Source organism: Cetorhinus maximus, chromosome 25 (genome assembly GCF_964194155.1).
Source record: "Cetorhinus maximus chromosome 25, sCetMax3.hap1.1, whole genome shotgun sequence".
Classification (NCBI taxonomy): Eukaryota; Metazoa; Chordata; class Chondrichthyes; order Lamniformes; family Cetorhinidae; genus Cetorhinus; species Cetorhinus maximus.
The window spans coordinates 3,681,428-3,702,297 of NC_135903.1; the positions used below are offsets into that span (position 1 = coordinate 3,681,428).

The 20,870-nt window shown below is 43.0% G+C and overlaps 1 protein-coding gene across 9 annotated transcripts in view; it reads left to right on the forward strand.

Moving 5' to 3' along the window:
- The first annotated feature begins 12,373 nt into the window (after positions 1-12,373).
- The window catches only part of raraa (retinoic acid receptor, alpha a), a 534,959-nt gene continuing 526,462 nt past the window's right edge, over positions 12,374-20,870 (forward strand). For 7 of the 9 annotated variants that reach the window (XM_078529303.1, XM_078529300.1, XM_078529314.1 and 4 more), the window contains exon 1: positions 12,374-12,496. The gene's annotated coding sequence lies outside the window, so the exon portion shown is untranslated. The remainder of the gene's footprint in view (positions 12,497-20,870) is intronic. The other 2 variants (XM_078529302.1, XM_078529304.1) reach the window with 2 other exon arrangements.

Sequence of the window (20,870 nt, forward strand, 5' to 3'; positions counted from 1 at the left end):
GCCCCTCGAGCCTGTTCTGGTATCCAGTAAGACCATGACTCCACTTTGCCACCCTATCCCCATATTCTTTATCTTTTACGTTTATAAAGCGCCTTTCACAACCACAGGACATCTCAAAGCGCTTTACAACAAATGAAGTACATCTGTTGAAGTGACTGTTGTAATGTAGGAAACGTGGCAGCCAATTTGCACACAGCAAGCTCCCACAAACAGCAATGTGATGACCAGATAACCGGTTTTTGTGATGGTCAGCGAGGGATAAAATTGGTCATGAAACCGGGGGTAACTTCCCTACTGTTCTTTGTAATGGGGCGGTGTGGTGGGTAGCACCCCTGCCTGTAAGCTAGAAGCTCCGGGTATGAGTACCCCTCAAGGGTTTGACGACCACATGGAAGTTGTGTTTATAAATGTGGCCCTTCCAATACACCTATAGCTGTGGGTAAGAGTAGGAGAGTCTCCTGGTCAGCCATACTTGATGTCGAGTGGTGCCCCTCAAGCTACAGCCACTGGTGACAGGCTAGCGACCAGTTCCAGGGAAAAACTAACAGTGGAAACAAATGTAAGCACATGATTTGTTTACCTCGTGGGAAAGCCTTTAAGTCTAAGCCTTCTTTGAAATATCTTTCACAGCCAGCTGAGACTTTAAAGTTTCATCCGGAAGGCAGCACCTCTGGCAGTGCAGCACTCCCTCAGCACTGCACTGGAGTATCAGCCCCAGAGTGGGATTTGAACAAAGTGATTCAGAGGCGAAAGTACGACCGACCGAGACACAGCTGACGTTCCCTTAGTGAACGAAAGTCTAACAATCTGTCTTGAATATAGTTGAACCTTCTGAGGTAGAGAATGCCAAAGATTCACAACCTCTCGGCATCAACCCTGTCAAACGCTCTGAGAATTTTACTATAACTCATTCTTCTAAACTCCAGAGGGTTATGTGCCTATGCAGCTCCATCTCTTGCATTCCGACCACTGAAAAATAAGTGATAGAATCTACAGAAGCAGAAGTGACAAGTCTAAACCAGTGTTGCACAGCAGAACCTACAGTTTGCCACACAATATTCCAACAAGTAGCACTCCAGAAAAGCAGAACGATGAACCTTGGGTCAAAGTTGTTGCTTGAATGTTAGTTGAGATCATAGAAAATTTACAGCACAGAAGGAGGCCATTTGGCCCATTGTGTCTGCTGGTTGACTAAGCCCAATTCCAGCTTCCTGTGTTAGGCCCATAGCCTGGCAGGTCACAGCTCTTCCAGTAGATATCTGAGTGTGTGGCGAGAGTTTCTGTCTCTACCACCCTTTCAGGCAGTGGGTCATAAGCCCTTCCACCTTTTGGATGAAAAAATGTTTTCTCATCTCCCTTCTAATCCTTCAATCAATTATGTTGAATCTCTACCCCCTCGTTTTTGACCCGTCTGCCAAAGTAAAGAGGTCGTCCCTATTTATCCCATCTTGATGCCTCACAATTCTGTGCACTTCAATTTTTTTTTATTATTCGTCCGTGGGATGTGGGCGTCACTGGCTAGGCCAGCATTTATTGCCCATCCCTAATTGCTTTCCTTCAGAGGGCAGTTAAAATTCAACCGCATTGCTGTGGGTCTAAAGTCACGTGTAGGCCAGTCTGGGTAAGGACAGCAGATTTCCTTCCCTAAAGGGCATTGGTGAACCAGATGGGCTTCTACAAAACAGAAGAAAAATCAGCAATGGTTTCATGGTCGTCCTTTAATCCCAGATTTTTATTGAATTCAAATTTCACTATCTGCTGTAGTGAGATTCAAACCCCGGTCCCCAGAGCATTATTACCCTGAGTCTCTGGAATACAAGTCTGGCCACAATAACAAAATGTCACACCTCCCACTTAAATCACCCCTCGGCCTTCTCTGCTCCAAGGAAAACAGCCCCAGGCTCTTTGTAGCTAAACATTTCCGGTCTTTAGTCCAGTCAGTAATGTTGTAGAATTCGCTGCTTTCCAGACAGATGGCTTCTCGATGCTCCCTTAAGCAAAGCGAAGCAGCCTATGTTGCAAAGCCACTGGATCCAAATGCTGCCAGATATGACACAAAAGCAAAGTACTGTGAATGCTGGAAATCTGAAACAAAAAGAGAACCTTTCTTCTGGATTCCTAGAAATGCTCAGCAGATCGGGCAGTGCCTGTGGAGCGAGAAACGGTTAACGTTTCGGGTCAACCCTTCATCAGAAATTTAATGATTTACGAACAAGTACAAAAGAGTCAGGGAAAAGGGGAGGGGGGGAGGGGGGAGAACAAAAGGGGAAGGTTCGTGTTACAGGGTGGAAGGCAGGAGTGATTAAATAACAAAAGGGATGATGCTGGTGCAAGTAAACGGGCCGCTAATGGGCAATAAAGAAAGAGGAGATGGGTTCGGATGAGAAATCCCAGCACCTGGTGTCCAGAGAAATTGTGGGTATGATCTGAGGTTGTCGCATTCAATACTGACGCCAAAAGTAGAATGAATGCTTTGCCAGCTTAAAATCCTGAGCCTGACCATCAACATACATAGGGTTACACTTCATACCTGGCACACAAATAGCCCATTCGGCCCAACCAGTCCATGTTACTAAGATAAAAGCAAAAAAACTGCGGATGCTGGAAATCCAAAACAAAAACAAAAATACCTGGAAAAACTCAGCAGGTCTGGCAGCATCTGCGGAGAGGAACACAGTTAACGTTTCGAGTCCGTATGACTCTTCAATAGAGCTAAGGAAAAATAGAAAAGGGGTGAAATATAAGCTGGTTTAAGGGTTGGGGGGGGGTGGTTGGAACAAGAAGAGCTGGATAGAGGGCCAGTGGAGATAACCAAAAGATGTCACAGACAAAAGGACAAAGAGGTGTTGATGGTGGTGATATTATCTGAGGAATGTGCTAATTAAGGGTAGAAGGCAGTACGAGCAAGGTACAGCTAGCCCTAGTGTGGGGGTGGGGTGAAGGAATCGATAAAGGCTAAAAGGTAAAGATAAAACAATGGATGGAAATACATTTAAAAATAATGGAAATAGGTGGGAAAAGAAAAATCTATATAAATTATTGGAAAAAACAAAAAGGAGGGGGAAAATCGGAAAAGAGGTGGGGATGGAGGAGAGAGTTCATGATCTAAAATTGTTGAACTCAATATTCAGTCCGGAAGGCTGTAAAGTGCCTAGTCGGAAGATGAGGTGCTTTTCCTCCAGTTTGCATTGTGCTTCACTGGAACAATGCAGCAAGCCAAGGACGGACATGTGGGCATGAGAGCAGGGTGGAGTGTTGAAATGGCAAGCGACAGGGAGGTCTGGGTCATGCTTGCGGACAGACCGAAGTCCATGTTACTGTTTATGCTCCGCTTGAGCCTCCTCCCATCTTTTCTCATCTTAAATCTACACCTTGTAATGTGTCCTGGTGACCACAAGAGGACACCAGTGACCCGTCAGTATAGCCGGAATGTGGGAGAAGGAGGGGGGAAAGGTCACATTTTTATCATGTTGCTCTCTGATTTCATGAAAATATTTATACACATTTTTGTCCTGTTTATAGTTTATGCTTCATTTATTAAAATTTGCAATTTGTTTTTGTTTTGAGGTTGTGAATACAAAAGATTCTATAAATTACATCGAACATACAGAAAGTGGCCATTGGTCCCAAATGGCCGAGGCAGTGTCTATATTCCATAACGAGCCTCATAATCTAATTACTACTTCCCACTGTGAATGCTGAATGTCGTAATTTTGACCTTTTTATGAGGCATCAATCCCTCCCTTCATCTCCCGATGGAGATGGAAGAAAATCTTCAAAATAGGAAATGGACTTTTGAACAATTAAGTTAATACTTGATTAATAAAGTTTCACTTGCTCAAAATACCAAATGGTAGAAAAACTAATGTGAAGGACAAGGGCCGTTAATTATTCCAAACGTGACTTTTAAAAGCCTGAGGGTCGGTTATTTTTTATTTTATAAAGTTATTATTTTGAGACCCTGAGAAAGAATGTTTAATATTGTGTTGGGTGTAGGAATGTACAAACAAGAGTGGGCCATTTAGCTCCTTGAGCCTGTTTCTTTGATCTGTGACCTAACTCCTTTGCCCCTTATCCCCTTAATGTTTTTAATTAATAAACAATCTATCAATCTCTGATTTAAAATTAACAGTTGATCTAGCATCAATTGTCATTTGTGGAAGAGAGTTCCAAACTTCCTTTGTATGTAGAAGTGTTTCCTAATTTTACTCCTGAAAGGTCTGGCTTTAATTTTTAACCGATGCCCCCTGGTCCTAGATTTCCTACCCATCAGGAATACTTTCTCTCCCAAACTGTTCCCCTTTATATCTCGGGAAGTTTGATCAAATCACCCTTAACTTTTTATATTCCAGGCAAACACAACCCTAACTTGTGTTTCATCGCTTCCTCATAATTTAACCCTTGGAGCGCAGACGTAAACCTATGTTGTTAGATTCACTCCAGTGTGTACTGATTTTAATAGTGGAGGAAGGACAGCTCGTCGCCTGGTGTACAGTCTGCCCTTGTTAATCTGCACACAGCCACCATGATGGAATTAGATGACCATTCATAGAAGGCTGACTGGGAAGTTCAGCACAGGACAACAAGCACAATTTATATTTATAATGTGGCTTTAGCCAAATCAAATGTCTCAAGGCACTTCACATGAGCATTGTAAAGCAAAATTAGACACTGAGGCACTTAAGGTGATATTGGGGCATATGACCAAATGCTTGGTCAAAGAGGTAAATTTTAAGGAGTGTCTTAAGGGGAGCGGGAGAGGTATAGGGGTTTAGGGATGGAATTGGGGAGGCGGTGGCACAGTGGTATTGTCATTGGGCTGATATTCCAGAGACCCAGGGTAATCCTCTGGGGACCTGGGTTCAAATCCCACCACAGCAGATGGTGGAACTTGAATTCAATAAAATAATCTGGGATTAAAAGTTTAATGGTGACCATGAAGCCATTGGTGATTGTTGTAAAAACCCATCTGGTTCATTAATGTCCTTTAGGGAAGGAAATTTGCTGTCCTCAGCTAGTCTGGCCTACATGTGACTCCAGACCTACAACAATGTGGTTGACTCTTAAAATACCCTCTGAACAAGGGCATTTAGGGATGGGCAATAAATGCTGGCCTAGCCAGCGACACCCACATCCCATAAACGAATTTTTAAAAATTCCAAAGCCTGGGGCCTTGTCACCTACCACCAATAGTGGAGCAATTAAAATCAGGGATCCTCAAGAGGCCAGAAATGGAGGAGTGCACATATTTCTGAGGATTGTGGGGCTGGAGGAGAGAGCAGAGAAAGAGAAGGGGTGTGAGCCCATGGAGGGATTTGAAAACAGGAATGAGAATTTTAAATGTTGCTTGCTTGGGAGCCAATTGGGTCACCCAGCACAGGGATGGTAAGTGGATGGGTCTTGATGAATGTTTGGATGAGGGCAACAAAGTTTTGGATGACCTCAACTTTACAGAGGGTAGAATGTTGGAGGCTAGTCAGGAATGTTTTGGAATAGTCAAGTCTAGAGGTAATGAATGAATGAAAGTATATTACAAAGGTACCACAGACTGCTCATAGCTGCTAAAGGTGACTTTTGGCTCACTTATGATGTCGAAACATTGTAGTTTTGGGATCTTGATAGCTGTGTGGTAGCAAAGCACTAGTGAGCAAGAGATGTACAGTTTTAATGTCCTAATTTCCTCAACAGGAAAGCACAGGATCCACTGCTGTACAGTAATCTTACTCCTGACATTATAGCTTAGGAACAAATTGGTTATGGTTAACTGCTTCCCATAATAGCACTGGGTTTACCAAGAAAATGAGCACTTTCACTACATTCAGCAAGTATTTCATTGGACGTAAGAGGAGTTATATAAATGCAAGTTCTTTTGTTACAGGAACGAAACAGGTCATTCAGCCCAAATGCTCCCTGCTGGCCTTTCTGCTCCACATGCGCCTCCTCCCACCCCTCTTCGTCTAACCCTGTCGGCTTATCCTTCAACTGGGTCGCTCCCAGCTGTGAGAATGAGATTTCCAGGACAGTATCCCACATTCACTACTCTGCACTGTCAGTCAGTCTAAGAAGAGCAGGGGTATTCTCCTTGGTCTCCAGACAAATATTTATCTCACAGCAAATATCACCATAACAAATACCTGCTCATTATCACTTTACAGTTTGGGGGAGCTTGCTGTGTGCAAATTAGCTGCTGTGTTTCGCATATTGCAACCGTGATTACACTCCAAAGGTTCTTCATTGGCTATAAAGCACTTTGGAATATCCTGAGGAAATGCAAGGTGCTATATAAATGCAAGTCTTTCTATTTCATTAGGGGGAGGGGTCTCTTGCATGAAGTAGTTGAATAGCTTCTTGAAGTAGCTCTACTGTGAACAATTCTGATGCCCAGCTTGTACAATCTTGTATACAACTGCTTCTCTCTCCCTGGACCCTATAAAACACTAATTTTCAAGCTAATGGTGGTGTTGCTGCAAGTGGAAAAGTTCCACACATAACAATGCTGATGCCTCTCAGACTGAGTTAATGAAGCTGAAGCTAAGCTGAGTGGAGTTTTAAAAACCTTATTTTCTTTTTTGTTCAGACTTTTCACCACCTTCTCCCTGCCCAGTCAGCAGGTCTGAAACCTTCCATTAAGTTTCTAATCTTACTTTGTACTGTTGCGAAGATCTAGTTCATGGTTCATGTGTTTTAGAATAGAATTTCTAGCTTTTGGAATTAAAGGTTAACTGTAGAAAATAGGATAAATGCAGAGTAAGCTTGGAGCCTATTAAACTTAAAAGGTTGGGGCCATGTAGCCTTAAGAGGTTAATAGCTGGAAAGGGAAGGTAATTAAAATACTGGGCTTTAAAGATTGTCAGAATATCTCAATAAATAGTCATTTGGTAGTACAGAATTTGAGTATTGCTGAAAAAAGAGACATTTTGTCCAAGCTTTTTACCTTGTAGGCATCAGGATGGAGTACCAGATCTCAAATATCAAACCTCAAAAAATGGCAGTTGAATAGGTTATCCATGATTGTTTAATAAAGTCAGAAGAGATAGAACTATAAGACTTAGCTAAAGAGCTGGAGACATGATGTCTGCAATAGTTGCATGAACAATGGCAGCCTAGAGGGATGTTTATTGTTTTGAGAATAAGAGCTAAATTGGTGTAAAAGCACCAGTAGACCCTGAAACATTGTTAAACCCATTTACTTCATCAGATCAAAAACAAAATGGTAAACGAGGGATGATTATTCTAAAGGTCAGTTTGAGGATACCCAGGCTACATCCTTATGGAGATGGGTGGAGCTTAGGGAGATTTTCTGGTTTCAGTTTATCTGCGTGTTTGCTGAGAGTTAGTTGGGGTTTGGAACTTTTGTGTGTGGTCTGCAGCTCACTGAGAGAAGTTAGTCCAAATAAATGATGGTTTGATAGGTCTGCACTGTAAGAACAGTAAAAAAAAAACTAACTTCATCATTCACCATGTGGAAGGTGAGTGAGGCTTAATCTCAATTTGAATCTTGTGAGGGAAATGATGCTGGAGGGTTGCCTAATTTGAAGCTAATGGGAGAATCCACAGTGGCCCTCACAGTCTCTTGTTGCAAAAGAAAGTAATCAGCTGAATTAGCTTGGAGGTATCAAAAAGTAACCAGAACAAGGGACTGAGTCACTCAGAGCCATGAAATGGTAAATGAAAGCTTTACCTCTGAGAATAGCTAGAGCTAAGGTGAATTCTCTAGAGGACTATGGTGTACTCATGGTTGGTCCCTACATGAGTAAATTCGTTTACCATTGATGCGTCTTATAAGAGAATTCATGGGGGAAGTAAGAAGTAAACCTGAATGCATTACATGCAGTTATAAGCTAGAGTGTTAACTTAATCATATTGGCTTTCTTTAATTCTTTTATATGCAATAAAGTTTATTGTAAAATTGTAAAATCTGTGGTGTGGTTCTTTTTGGCTAAAATGAGCTATTCGGATTTCTTTTTAAATATTAACAGCATTGTAACGGTACACACCTGGTAATATATCAAGATAAATATATATTTTAATCCTCCTTTCTTCCCTTGTAAAAGTGCATCTTGGTTGCTCAGCACCATCTGATTATTTGTCCAGCATCGTCTTAGTGTGGGCAAACCAAAGGAGATCACACCATACGAACGCTACTGTATGCTGCATATACAGCAAAGGAACAGTATGGTCACCAAATTACCCTCTTTCCCCTCCTCCCTTTCCCTCCCACCTGTACAACCAAAAGTTAAAGTCCATGGTCACCTCTGCACAATATCACCCTCTTCCCAGAACAGAAGCTGGATTGTGCTTGCTGCTTTTCATATGTCTGCTGAACTCTGGAATTCGCTCCCTAAACCTCTCCCGCCTTTCTCTTGTTTTCTCCTCCTTTAACACTCTCTTCAAAACCTACCTCTTTTACTGAACTCCTTACATGGTTTGGTGTCAAATTTTGTTTGAAAATGCTCCCGTGTAACGTCCTGGGATGTTTTGCTACATTAAAGGTGCTATATAAATGCACATTATTTTTTTTTAAGCTATCCATTTGAAAAATGCCTTGCTCAAATAGCCTGATTTGCTTCTGCCTGGCAGTCACCATGTTGTGGCTGAGAAGTAATTAAACTTTTCTGAATGTGTCAGGAGATGAGAGAGACAGGACAGCACTGGGACTCGCCCATTAACGTTGTGTTAATGATTATTGCGGCTGCCCCTGGGCTATTTTAAATGAATCCAGTTCATGGGCATGACTTCAGAGAAATAAAGTGGGTTTTATGCAAGTTGGCTAAACGGAGAAATTGACTCATCTCATTCCTGTTTTGTATGGAGTGCTGTTCTCCCGTGTTCACTCTGAAACCTGCTGCTACTAAGTACCACTATTTAAATGTTCTCATTGCCTCTGCTCCAAGTTAAGGTAGGACATCCGCAATTCCCATCACTGAGAAACTGAGTGAATCCTTGTCTGCACGGTTGACTTTAACTGGACACCTGATATCATTTGATAAGATAAAAGAGAAAGGAAATGCCTGCAGGAGTTATGTAATTACAACAAACCCTCTTTGATGTCGTCAGTCTGAAAGTTAATTTTAATTGTGCAGGAAATTGATCAAAAAAGCCTAAAGTACTTAAAAATCACTTTATAGCACTATAATACTGTGATCGCCCCTTAACTGTGCACAAGTACTGATAAGTTCTGTACAGGGTAGTGCAGCCTTCACTATGTCAGGCAGTCATCTTGGGTTTGAGATGGAATTACAAACCTTCAGCGTAAAGCTCAAGCTGTTCAATCGCCTGTAGCTACAGTAATTTATATAAACTTTAATATTACTTTCTTGTGTGATGTGATGGTGGACAGCAACAGGGCTAGGGATAGCTCTTGCTGTCAAACCATGTGACGTGGCCAGAAACGTTACTTACCGTATGACTTGAGAGGCCTTGCTTGTGGGATTTATCCTGCCAGATGGTACAAGAGGTGTTTTACTACATATTATGTCATTTGCACGTTTCATCGGGGGGAGCGTTTTATGAATTCAATCAACGATATGAGGCATGCGCTCTTTGTTGTCAGGGGGAAACCCGAGAGTGCAGGAAGAGAGAGCTGGAGATTAAAGAAAAACTATTGGAATCATAGCTGACAATAATAATGCCCATGGTTGTGATTGTGGCAATATCTGTGACTGAATTTGTGAGTTGACACAGTAGAACAATGTCCCCAACCACAGAACACAAACAATTCCTTTGTCAGTTACATAAAGTCACTTCACGTGAATCCCTAAGATAAAAGCAAAAAAAAACTGCGGACGCTGGAAATCTGAAACAAAAACAAAAATACCTTGAAAAACTCAGCAGGTCTGACGGTATCTTCACCAGAAGAGTCATACGGACTCGAAACTTTAACTGTATCCCTCTCCGTAGATGCTGTCAGGCCTGCTGAGTTTTTCCAGGTATTTTTTGTTTTTGTGTCATGTGAATCCTTCCTGAGTTCAAATAATGTTGGAATGGCAAAGTTTGGCTCTGAAGCAGGGATGAGGGGAGATTACATAAAACTAGGTTTGCATTCCCTGCACTGTAGAAGCCAAAGGTGGATTTTCAGGATTTTGAAGGAAATTGGTAATGTAAATAGAGAGAAAGCCTAGCCGCTGATGCGGGAGTCCAGGACAACAATAATAACAACTTGCACCTATATAAGCAGCTTTAATATAATAAAATATCCCAAGGAGTTTCACAGGAGCGTTATCATGCACAATTTGACACTGAGCCACATAAAGGTGATATTAGCACAGAGACTTAGCCAAGCAGATCGATTTTAGACAAGGGGGCATAACTTAAAATCAGAGCCAGGCCTTTCAGGAGAGAGATGAGGAAACATTCCTTTAATGTGATTATGTTATAGGTACAGAAGTCCAACGTTTAGCCTAACCATGAAAGCAGCTCTGAAGAAGAGTCATACGGACTCGAAACGTTGACTCTGTTTCTCTCTCCACAGATGCTGCCAGACCTGCTGAGTTTTCCCAGCATTTTCTGTTTTTATTTAGCCTACCCAGCCTGCTTCCCCATTCAATGAGATTATGGCTGACCCGTATTCCAGCTTCATTTACCTGCCTCAGCTCCATAATTCTAATACCCCTGACTAGCAAATTGTTATCAATAGCTAATCTAAAATTATGTTTTGATCTAGCTTTTTGTGGGAGAGGGATTGACACTGTCACCACCTTCTGTGAAAAGGAGTGCTTCCTAATCTCTCACCTGAATGGATCGTCTCTCATTCTTATAAACTCCAAATGAGACTAGGCCCAACCTACTCAACTTTTCTTCGTAAGACAAATCCCCTCATCCCAGGAATCAACCTAGTGTGCCTCCTCTGATCTGCCTCCAGTGCAAGTATACATTCCCCTTCCGTGCGCCCCACCCCTCCCTGGCCAGCCTATCGCAAGAGACCAAATTGCAGCGCATGGGGCACTAGGACCCAGCAGTTGGCAGTGAAAGGGGAAGTGGTGATCCTGCGGATGTTACAGTCCAGTGTTGGAGGGTGATGATTTGACAAGCATTAGGACCCAGCGGTGAAGCTGGGGCTGATCTGGTGGGTACGAGGATACAGCAGTGGAGTGGACAATGAACTGGCGGGCACTAGGACCCAGTGGCAGTGAGGGTAATGATCCAGCAGGCACTAAGATCCAGAGGTGGAGAAATTTTTTAATTAATCTTTCATGGGGTGTTGGCAGGGCTGGCTGGGCCAGCATTTATTGCCCATCCCTAATTGCCCCTGAAAAGGTGGTGGTGAGCTGCCTTCTTGAACGGCTGCAGCCCATGTGGTGTGGGTACACTTACACTGCTGTTAGAGGGTGGAGTTCCAGGATATTGACCCAGCGACACTGAAGGAATGGCGATATATTTCCAAGTCAGAGGATGGTGTGTTGCTTGAAAGGGAACTTGCAGGTGCAGGTGGTGTTCCCATGCATCTGCTGCCCTTGTCCCTCTAGATGGTAGTGGTCGTGGGTTTGGAAGGTGCTGTCGAAGGAGCCTTGGTGATTTGCTGCAGTGCATCTTGTAAATGGTACACACACTGCTGCTACTGTGTGACGGTGGTGGAGGGAGTGAATGTTGAAGGTGGTGGAAGGGGTGCCAATCAAGCGGGGCTGCTTTATCCTGGATGGTGTTGAGCTTCTTGAGTGTTGTGGGAGCTGCACTCATCCAGGCAAGTGGGGATTATTCCATTACACTCCTGACTTGTGCCTTGTAGATGGTGGACAGGCTTTGGGGAGTCAGGAGGTGAGTTACTCATCACAGGATTCTTAGCCTCTGACCTGTTTTTGTAGCCACTGTATTTATATGGCTAGTCCAGTTCAGTTTCTGGTCAATGATAACCCCAGGATGTTGATGGTGGGGGATTCAGGGATGGAAACGTCATTGAATGTCAAGGGGCAATGGTTAGATTCCCCCTTATAGGAGATGGTCATTGCCTGGCACTTGTGCATTGCGAATGTTACTTGCCATTTATCAGCCCATGGCTGAATGTTGTCCAGTTCTTGCTGCATGTGGGCCTAGACTGCTTCAGTAGCAGATGAGTTGTGAAATGAATGATCCGGCAGGCACTAGGACTCAGCAGTGGAGAGGGTGTTGATCTAACGGGCACTAGGACCCAGCGGTGGGGAGGGAGAGGATCTGTAGGGCATTAGGACCTGGCGGTGGAGTGGGCATTGATCTGATGGCCACTAGGACCCAGAGGTGGAGTAGGCATTGATCTGATGGGCACTTGAAACTGTTGATCTGACGGGCACTAGGACCCAGAGGTGGAGAGGGAAAGGATCTGACGGGCAGTAGGACCGAGGTGGAGTGGTAGAGGATCCGACGGGCACTAGGACCCAGAGGTGGATTAGTAAAGGATCCTACGGGCACTAGGACCCGGCCGCGCTCACATCGAGCGGCCGCTCCAGCTCATGCACCCGGTTCTGCTGAAACGTCTCTGAGGAGCCGCCGGATCCGAGTCGCAGGCGCCTCCCGGCCGCAGACAGTGAGTATCAGCCCCCTCCCCTCCTCCCACCCCCCGGGCCGGGGTGGGGCGGCCTCGCGCGCACACCGGGCCGGCTCCCTCCTCCTCCTCCTCAGGCCGGGGGGGGGCGCCGACATGCCCCTGAGCGGGACTCCTCCGGCCGGTCAGCCCAGCCGGCGCTCACTGAGAGGCGGGGAAGAGGCAAATCGAGAGGCGGGGCTGCGGGGAGTCCCAGGCGGGGCCTAGGGGGCAGCAAGGGGGAGAAATTTAAATCCTGCCGGGGAAAAGTTTACCAAAGGCAGCAGCACCTCCCCAGAAACCTCCCTCCCCAGTGGGTCTGAGGGGGGGGGGGGGGATTGTCAATGTTTAAAAGTTAATTTTATTTTAGGCTTGAATTTCCCTCTGGGTTTGATTTTTTTTTAAATTTATATGTTTCCCTTTTACTGGTTAGAAAATATTTGGCTGTTAATTTATCATCTTGTGGAAATATTTACCATCAGAAACCAGGTGTTTTAGAGCCCACATTATAAGGTGATTTGGTTTAACTTGTTAGTTTTTTGATGTGTGAGATGCTTTCTTCCAGCCTGGTATATTGTGAAAGTTTGTTTATTTATTTTGCATCTCCCCCCCCCCCCAACTCCCCTCATCTTTTTTTGTCCTTCTTGCTGAGTCTGAAGGTTGTGGGCTCAACTCCCCAGGATTTCGGCATGAACGTCTAGGTTGATGCTCCCATTGCAGTACTGAGGGAATGCTGCACAGTTGGAGGTGCCGTCTTTCGTGTATGACGTTAAACCTGGTGTCCTACAGTGGTCAACATTGATCCCTCGATCAACGTCACGTAAACTGATTATCTAGTCATTATCACAGTGCTGTTTGTGTGATCTTGCTTTGCACAAATTGGCTGCCGCGTTTCTTACATGCAGCAGTGACTACACTTCAAATGTACTTTATTGGCTGTAAAGCAACTTGGGATGTATTGTGGTCATGGAAGGTGCTGTATGAATGGTGAAACAGCAACATCTACTCCCAAGCCAACTTGCCCAGCTCCAAGACGCTGATCACTCAAAAGCAACTCCACTGGATAGGACATGTCATGCATACGAACAACACCAGAGTCCCAAAGCAACTGCTCAACTTGAAACGTGATAAGAGACTCCCAGGAGGACAGCGGAAACGCTTTAGGGATGTTCCTGAAGAAGTTATACACACCCGCCGACTCATGGGAGGCCGTGGCGTGTGACTGATTGAAATGGAGAAGTCTCATTCAGGAAGGCACTGGATACGTTGAGATACCTCGTTGGGAATGCACAGGGGCAAAGTTGAGGCTTTGGAGGGAGCGCTAAAACCTCCAAACAAACCATCTAGCCAACCCTTCAAGCACCACCTGCCCTCCATGTGGCAGGGTCTGCAGATCACACATTAGGCTTAGCAGCCATCTCAGAACCCATCAAACTGAAATGGAAGCAAGTCAGAATCGATCCTGAGGGACTGCCTAAGAAGGGGAAGAAGAGTATAAATGATAGTCTGCCTTTGTTTCCCCTGAAGGTACTGAACCCTTTGTTGGGACCTGGCTCCATCAATGCCAGCCATGAACTGGTGCTTCAAAACAAAAACAGAATAACCTGGAAAAACTCAGCAGGTCTGGCAGCATTGGTGGAGAAGAAATCAGTTAACGTTTCGAGCCTTCACAACCCTTCGGCAGAACTGCATTTCCAGCATCCGCAGTAGCTTTTAGCTTTTTGTTTTTATGATCTGGTGCTTTACTGAAGTTGTTCATCCGTGGTGCAGGCAGTGGGAGTTAGTACTGTGGGTGGCATCAGAGTCAAACCTGATCCTGTTCTCACCTGATGTTCAAACGTGCTCCCTCTAGCATGGGGTCTCTGGCTAACAATCAAAGCAAGAACCTTGCAGGTTATGTAATAACGTGACCCCAGCCGGGTCATTTACTCAGTATTTCTTTGTGCAAAAATTGGGTCATGGACGAGCCATGTAGACCAGAAACTTGCAGTTTTTGTTGCTGGCCTCTGGTAAGCTGGGGTGGCGGTGAGCTACCATAGTTGACCTCAGTTCCTTGGACTAGGATCACAACCCACTGGCTTCCATTGGAAGCATATACGCATGGATGTTGAGAGAAGTTTAGATAAGATTGAGAGTGATGCCATCTGTGGTCAAATAGTAGGCCATTGACCACTGTTTAGACTGGTATGTTGAATGGCCACTTGAGTGAGGCAAAAAGAGGACTGCTAGTATCATTGCACTTCACCCTTCCAAATCTCAACATGTTCAGAAGGGGTTAGGGTTGCAAACATTCCTAAATAAAATGTACCCCAGGAACCTAGAAAAATGGAAAAAAAGTCTTAGACTGATTTCAAGCATGTGATTCTCATTGAAAACTTAGTATAACTTATAAATGGCGCAAACATTGCTGTGGAATTTTCAGCCCCACTGAGTCTGGTATTTTGTAATCAGTACTTGAAATCTATGATTTGATGATTTATGAGAATGTGGAGTCAGTGCAAGACATTCCCCTGATTGAAAAGACCACTTTGGTAGGTAAGCTACTAGAGAGTGGCCAGTTGCTCTGAAACTATACTGTTGCATAAATTACTATCTTCAGGAGTGTGCGAGAGAGAGATGACCTGCACTATAATGCTGTTCTAGCATTGAAACGTTTACACGACCCCACCCCACCGCCTAGTTTTCTTGACTCCAGTCTGCACTGGAGAATTCAGTAGCTTAAGTGCTGTAGTGAAGTATAATTCTGGGAAAGCTCATGTGCGCAACAGCCTTTTGAAGAGTATGTACATTTTAGTTTAGTTGAATTGAAAGCCCCATGGATGGAGTATCCTTTGGTGTATGTAGATTTTGTCATTTCTTCACATTTGAATGTGTTTGCAATGCTCCAGTTCATTGCAGCTTAGACCCTCCAGGTGGAGTTGCACAATTTAAATGAGCAAAATGTGGATAAAGATGCAACTTGCAAAATTTTAATGGCTAGATGGTCAAGCTACTTGTATGAGATTCCTAGTTTTTAGGAACTACTTTGGAGTATGCTAACTTTAAAAAAAATTCTGTACATTACATAGCGAGTGATTACAGGACAGTAATCTTATCAAGAGGTTCAGATAACATCGGAAACAACAAATCTCAACGATGAGCTTGCTGGTTTGAAATCACTCCCGTGTATTCATCGTTTCATTTAACGTTGTTCTGTCTGGTTAGAATTCACCCTGATGAGCAGGTGACAGTTACAGACCAGCATGAATACAATCTCATTCTTTCAACCCTTTCGACATTACAATTTAAGATGTGACTACTGGTTAAAAACTTCTAGTAGTTTTGTGTGTGTGGACTTTTGAAATATCTATTTGACTGCTACAGCCTCAGTATATAGTGAATACCAGTGCCCTGTTACCTCCCATATGGATGCATTTTCTCAGTTTTTATTTGATGATGTTTTCAGTTTAGAGTTTATTTCTTCCCAAAAGAAGTTTGGGTTGTTGAGCAACGTGGGGACTTGTACAGGGTAATATGGGTTTCCTGATAGTTAACTGCAAATGCTTTTATCAAAATTGCAAATGAAAGTCACAATCTGGTAGTCAACTGTGATGCAGTACATTACTGCTTCCACATACATTGAATTGGAGTGTTGGGGTATTGATACTAATTTCGTACATGTTGTCAAATCTAGGATTTTAAGCTTGTCATTTACCTCATTGCTGTTTTTGGGACCTCGCTGTGCTGCAGTTGGCTGCCTCGTATGTCTATGAATAGAATTTGCAAAAAATGTTCATTAGCTGTGAGGTTATAAAAGGTGTTATTTATATGAAAGTATGTGATCCAGAGGTTCAGCTGTTATGTCTGCAGTGGGTGATGGCAACTAAAAATATAGCTGTTCAATAATCTAATCCTAACCATGCCTTGACAGATTTTGATTTGTCAATGATTAAATAAAATTCTATATTTAAAAACAATTTTAAATTAATTTTTATTTTTGGTAACTGCGTTTAGGAATATCGACTTCATGAAGAGAAATCCCTAATGTGGAGTGACACAATGCCTGGTTTGTTTCCCATGTAATTAATGACATTGCCTTCTTAGAAATTGTATGATTCAAAACCATGTGCTCCTGAGATTTTAGTAGAGGGTAATTACAAAGGAAAATGGAAAATTTCACATTGTTAGGTTGCTTAGCTCCTCCCTCAGTTCTGATCTGTTCGGAGTGACTGATAGGAGATGATCTAAGCCTCTTGCAAGGTTTGTTTTTTGATGCTTGTCTGAATGAAAGATGCATTCCGTCTTGTGTCTTTGGCTCTGCCTTTTGAATTAATTCGAGCCCCCTCTTCCTCTGCCACCCCCCACCACCCCTTCCCTGACTAATTCTAGGATGATAGCAGCCTTTCTTTACCTTGCTTCAAGTAGTTGTTCTCAATGTATAAGCGTAGATTCTGAATGTGACTTCCTTGAACGTGGAGACTGACCCCAGTCTTGACCCCTCAGGCACACTCACGTTGTGTCAGTGTTTTTGCAGTTTCCAGCAGCAATGTGGACCCTGGTTATTGGCAAAAAAAACCCTGACTATACCTCATCAATTTAACCAAGGGTGCAGAGAAGTTGATTGTCGCACCCCTCCTGCTACCCAAGGTTACATTAGCCAACATTGCAAAGAACCTGAGACTTTCTGGTTGGTTTCAGCTGTGCCTCTTGTCACTCACCGACTTGCTGTAGCTTAGTGGGTGGAGGGGTTCCAACTGGTCTTTTATTGGCCAAGTTGGTTTAAAAATATGCTCAGTTACTGCAGGAGGGAAGTTCTTATTTAAGGGTTAAAACAAAGGCTGAAGAATACATTTGTTGAGGGAGCTCTGTCAACAGTTCTGTCTGTACTTCATCATGTACTCCTCAGATAACCCCTCACAATTTTGTTGTGGCGAGAGAATCTCTGGATTCTATATCAGTCAGCAGAGAGCTCTTTAAATAACTTTAGTAAAATAACATACAGTTCGGGTTAAGGTGCATTGACTTGTGAGATTGTCAAGTCTAAACACAGCATGAAGCAATGTTAGTAGGGAGCTCTGAAGTTCAAAGTTAACCATGTTGTTAGTTTTGCCTCCTTTTGTCCCTCCAGTGTTAGCAGTGGCTCACTTTTTGCCTATGAGCCAGAAGGTTGTAGGTTCAAGACCCACTCCAGGAAGTTGAGCATAAAATCTAGGCTGGCACTCCATTGAAATACTGAGGGAGTGGTGCACAGTCTGAGGGGCTTGCTTTCAGGTGAGATGTTACTGAGACTATGGTGTTAGGAAGTGAAATCCTCTGCTAGTTATTTCCCCTACTTGGCGCACAGCACAAGACAACTAGTAGTTAACTAGTTAACCCGAGATCAGCTCACTCAGTGCAGTCCCCAGTGTTTCAACCTTGGAATCTTCCTGTTAAATCTGCCTCAGTACCACACTGAGTAGTTTGTTTATCTATTGAATTACCATTTAAGTGTTTTTATCCCCATTGTGCCCCATAACAAATGTGTGATGTTCACTTGTGTGTTTCTGGTAATAAATTCTAAAAATCAATTCACCTTTTTACTATCCAAGCTAATCTCTTGAAGTGAATAACAAATTGGTAGTTAAAACATTGAGGCAGGTTTGTGCTGTAGACTTGTATCATTTGGGAATTATGTCAGCTCTGCTCAAATTGATTTAAATTTAGAGATAAAAGTCTCTTCCCATCAGTTTGACACAGTTTCTGAGGTGAAAGGAAGACACATTGACCTAGTGAACCACTCAGCCCTCTGTGCTGTGCTAATTTTTTACCCAGTAAATCACCAGGGATTTTGCACTCGACTATGTTATTTTGGGCTTTAGAATGTTATTATGTCCAGTGCTGCTGCTAGGATTTCAGTGAGGTACAATAGACTGCAGGCAAGATTTTCGTACCCTGTCTCCTTGAACTGAGGAATGCTTCCAATGACCTAATAAGTATAGATTTTGTTGTATCTCGAAAGAGTGTTATGAGCTGCATTTTTTGAGTTGAGGAAATGTTCACAGATTTGATGGTGATAATGCTGATTGCATTCAGAGGTGATGAATGTAGAGGTGCACAAGAAGTGTCAAGCACAAAATGTCAAAGCATGTTGACTTAAGTGCCATTTTATTTCTGGATAGTTGTGTAGCTAAGTGATTTCAACATCTTGGTGCTAACCTTTCCCAGGAAAAAATGACTTCAAGAATAGTGTTATGCCAGTACATCTCTTTTGCGACATACTTATTTCATAAAGACACAATCCAAGTTTAGAAGGCAAAATTTATAGCTTGTACTGATTGGTATAATGTTCGACTTGGAATAAAAACCTCACACTATTATCATAATGCAGCTTGCTGCTATAGTAAACCTAATGTCAACATTCAATACTAAGTGTATTACTGAAGGCTGTTGTCACACATATAGATTGTTTGTCTCATACTGGTGTGGGGATTTATCCAAAAGTTCTAACATTTAGACGGAGGGGGGGGACAAACGTTATGCTGGGAATAAGGAGTTGCTCCTGCGCCAGTTCAAAAGCTAGCATCATGGGAGGTGATTCAATGAGGGAGCACAATTCGGGGAATATGCTTCTGGTTAGTGTAGCACTTTAATGGAAGTGTGAGATAGCAATTGCTGAATTTTTTTTAAAGTATGTTGTTGAAATTGTTGCTTTTAAGGCAGTAGAAATTACCCAGGGAGCAACTGGAGCACCGTTATTGTTTCAGCTATAGCTGAAGGGTGGTGCAGCCACACTACAGCTGATGTAGTGCAACAGTCAGCGGGCTGCAGTAAATAATTGTACTCCAGGAGAGTGCTCGTATGATTGCAGTGGTATTTTTCTATAATTGCCTGCTGTATTCAAATTTGCTTTTAAAAAGGCACAGTCAAATTTGTTTGGCAGTTTATTTTCCTTAATTATTTTTGTACTGCTTTGGGACAAAATCCTGCTCCTCAAATTTCACTGGAATTGTCATATGGTTGATTATTTGTTGAATGATGGTTCGTAGCAGGTTTATTATTTTATGATGAGATTAGAATATTTTGTGACTCATTGATTTGGTCAGGATGTTAATCGGCTTTAATGATCTAATTTTGTGCTACTTTTGACCTGTTGCTGGATTTTCACTGTGAATTAATTAAGTTTTGAGATTAGACATGCTTTGAAGTTGAGTTGACCAACTATTGGAAAGCCATTATATTAACTAGAGGCTCCCAGGTGTGTGATAATGCGTCTGTTAATCTATGACTTCTTGAGCAGAGGGAGTTTTTTATTTTTAATTCCAGGCAGCTTTTTCTTGTTCAAGAGAAGTGGGTCACAGTTGTATTATTGCAATGTATTTCTGAGCAGATTATATGCATGATTATATTGCACTGTGCAGTAGGGCTGGATTGCTGACGTTGTATACTATTTTGGGCAGTCTGAAGTTTTTAATTGTAGGAACACTGCTTACTATATCAGATTTATTCCCATTGTGATATTTCTGTTTTCAGTAAAACTAGCATTTTTTTTATATGTTCACGGGCTGTGCGTGTCACTGGTAAGAACAGCATTTGTTGCCCATCCCTGATTACCCCTTGTGAAGGTGGTGGTGAGCCCCCATCTTGAACTGCTGCAGTTCATGTGATGTGGGTGAACCCGCAGTGCTGTTAGGGAGGGAGGTCCAGGATTTTGACCTGGTAGCAGTGTAGGAATGGCGATACTGCTCCAAGTCAGGATAGGGTGTGGCTTGGGAAGGAACTTGCAAGTGGTAGTGTCCCCATTCATCTGCACCCCTTTGTGTTCTAGGTGGTAGAAGTTGCGGGTTTGGAAAGTACTGTTGAAGGAGGCTGGCAAGTTGCTGCCTCTTAATTCTTGAGTAAAATTAGGGATTGTGGGGTAGGGGACAGATATCCTCCTGTAGGGTATGTGGAACAGAGAAAGAAAGTTGTTCCTAGATTAGTTGGATTAATACGTAATGAGAAAAATCAATGAGATTTATAGAAATTAAAAACACTAATTTGTTCAGGGGAGTTAGAAGTATCTTTGTGTTGCTTAAAGTAGGAAATCAGCAGGTGGCTAGATATGGGGCGGCTGGGGGGACACATGCAGAGAGAGATCTATTACAGAATAATCATACTTGATGTCTCAAAAGGGATGGACTTGAATGTAAACTGGCCTCTTTTTCCTTTGGATTTATTTGTGTATTCTCAGATTGCAGAACTTGATACTTAAAAATACTGGAGTTTGGTATTTGTGGTGCTCAGAGTTTATGCTAAACGATAGGTGTGAATTTAGCAGCGTTTGAGCCTTGTTTGCAGCAACACAGCCTGCTTTTATTTAGCACCTTTAACACAGTAAATCATCCAACAGCACTTCCAAAGCAGCAATATTTTCAGATCA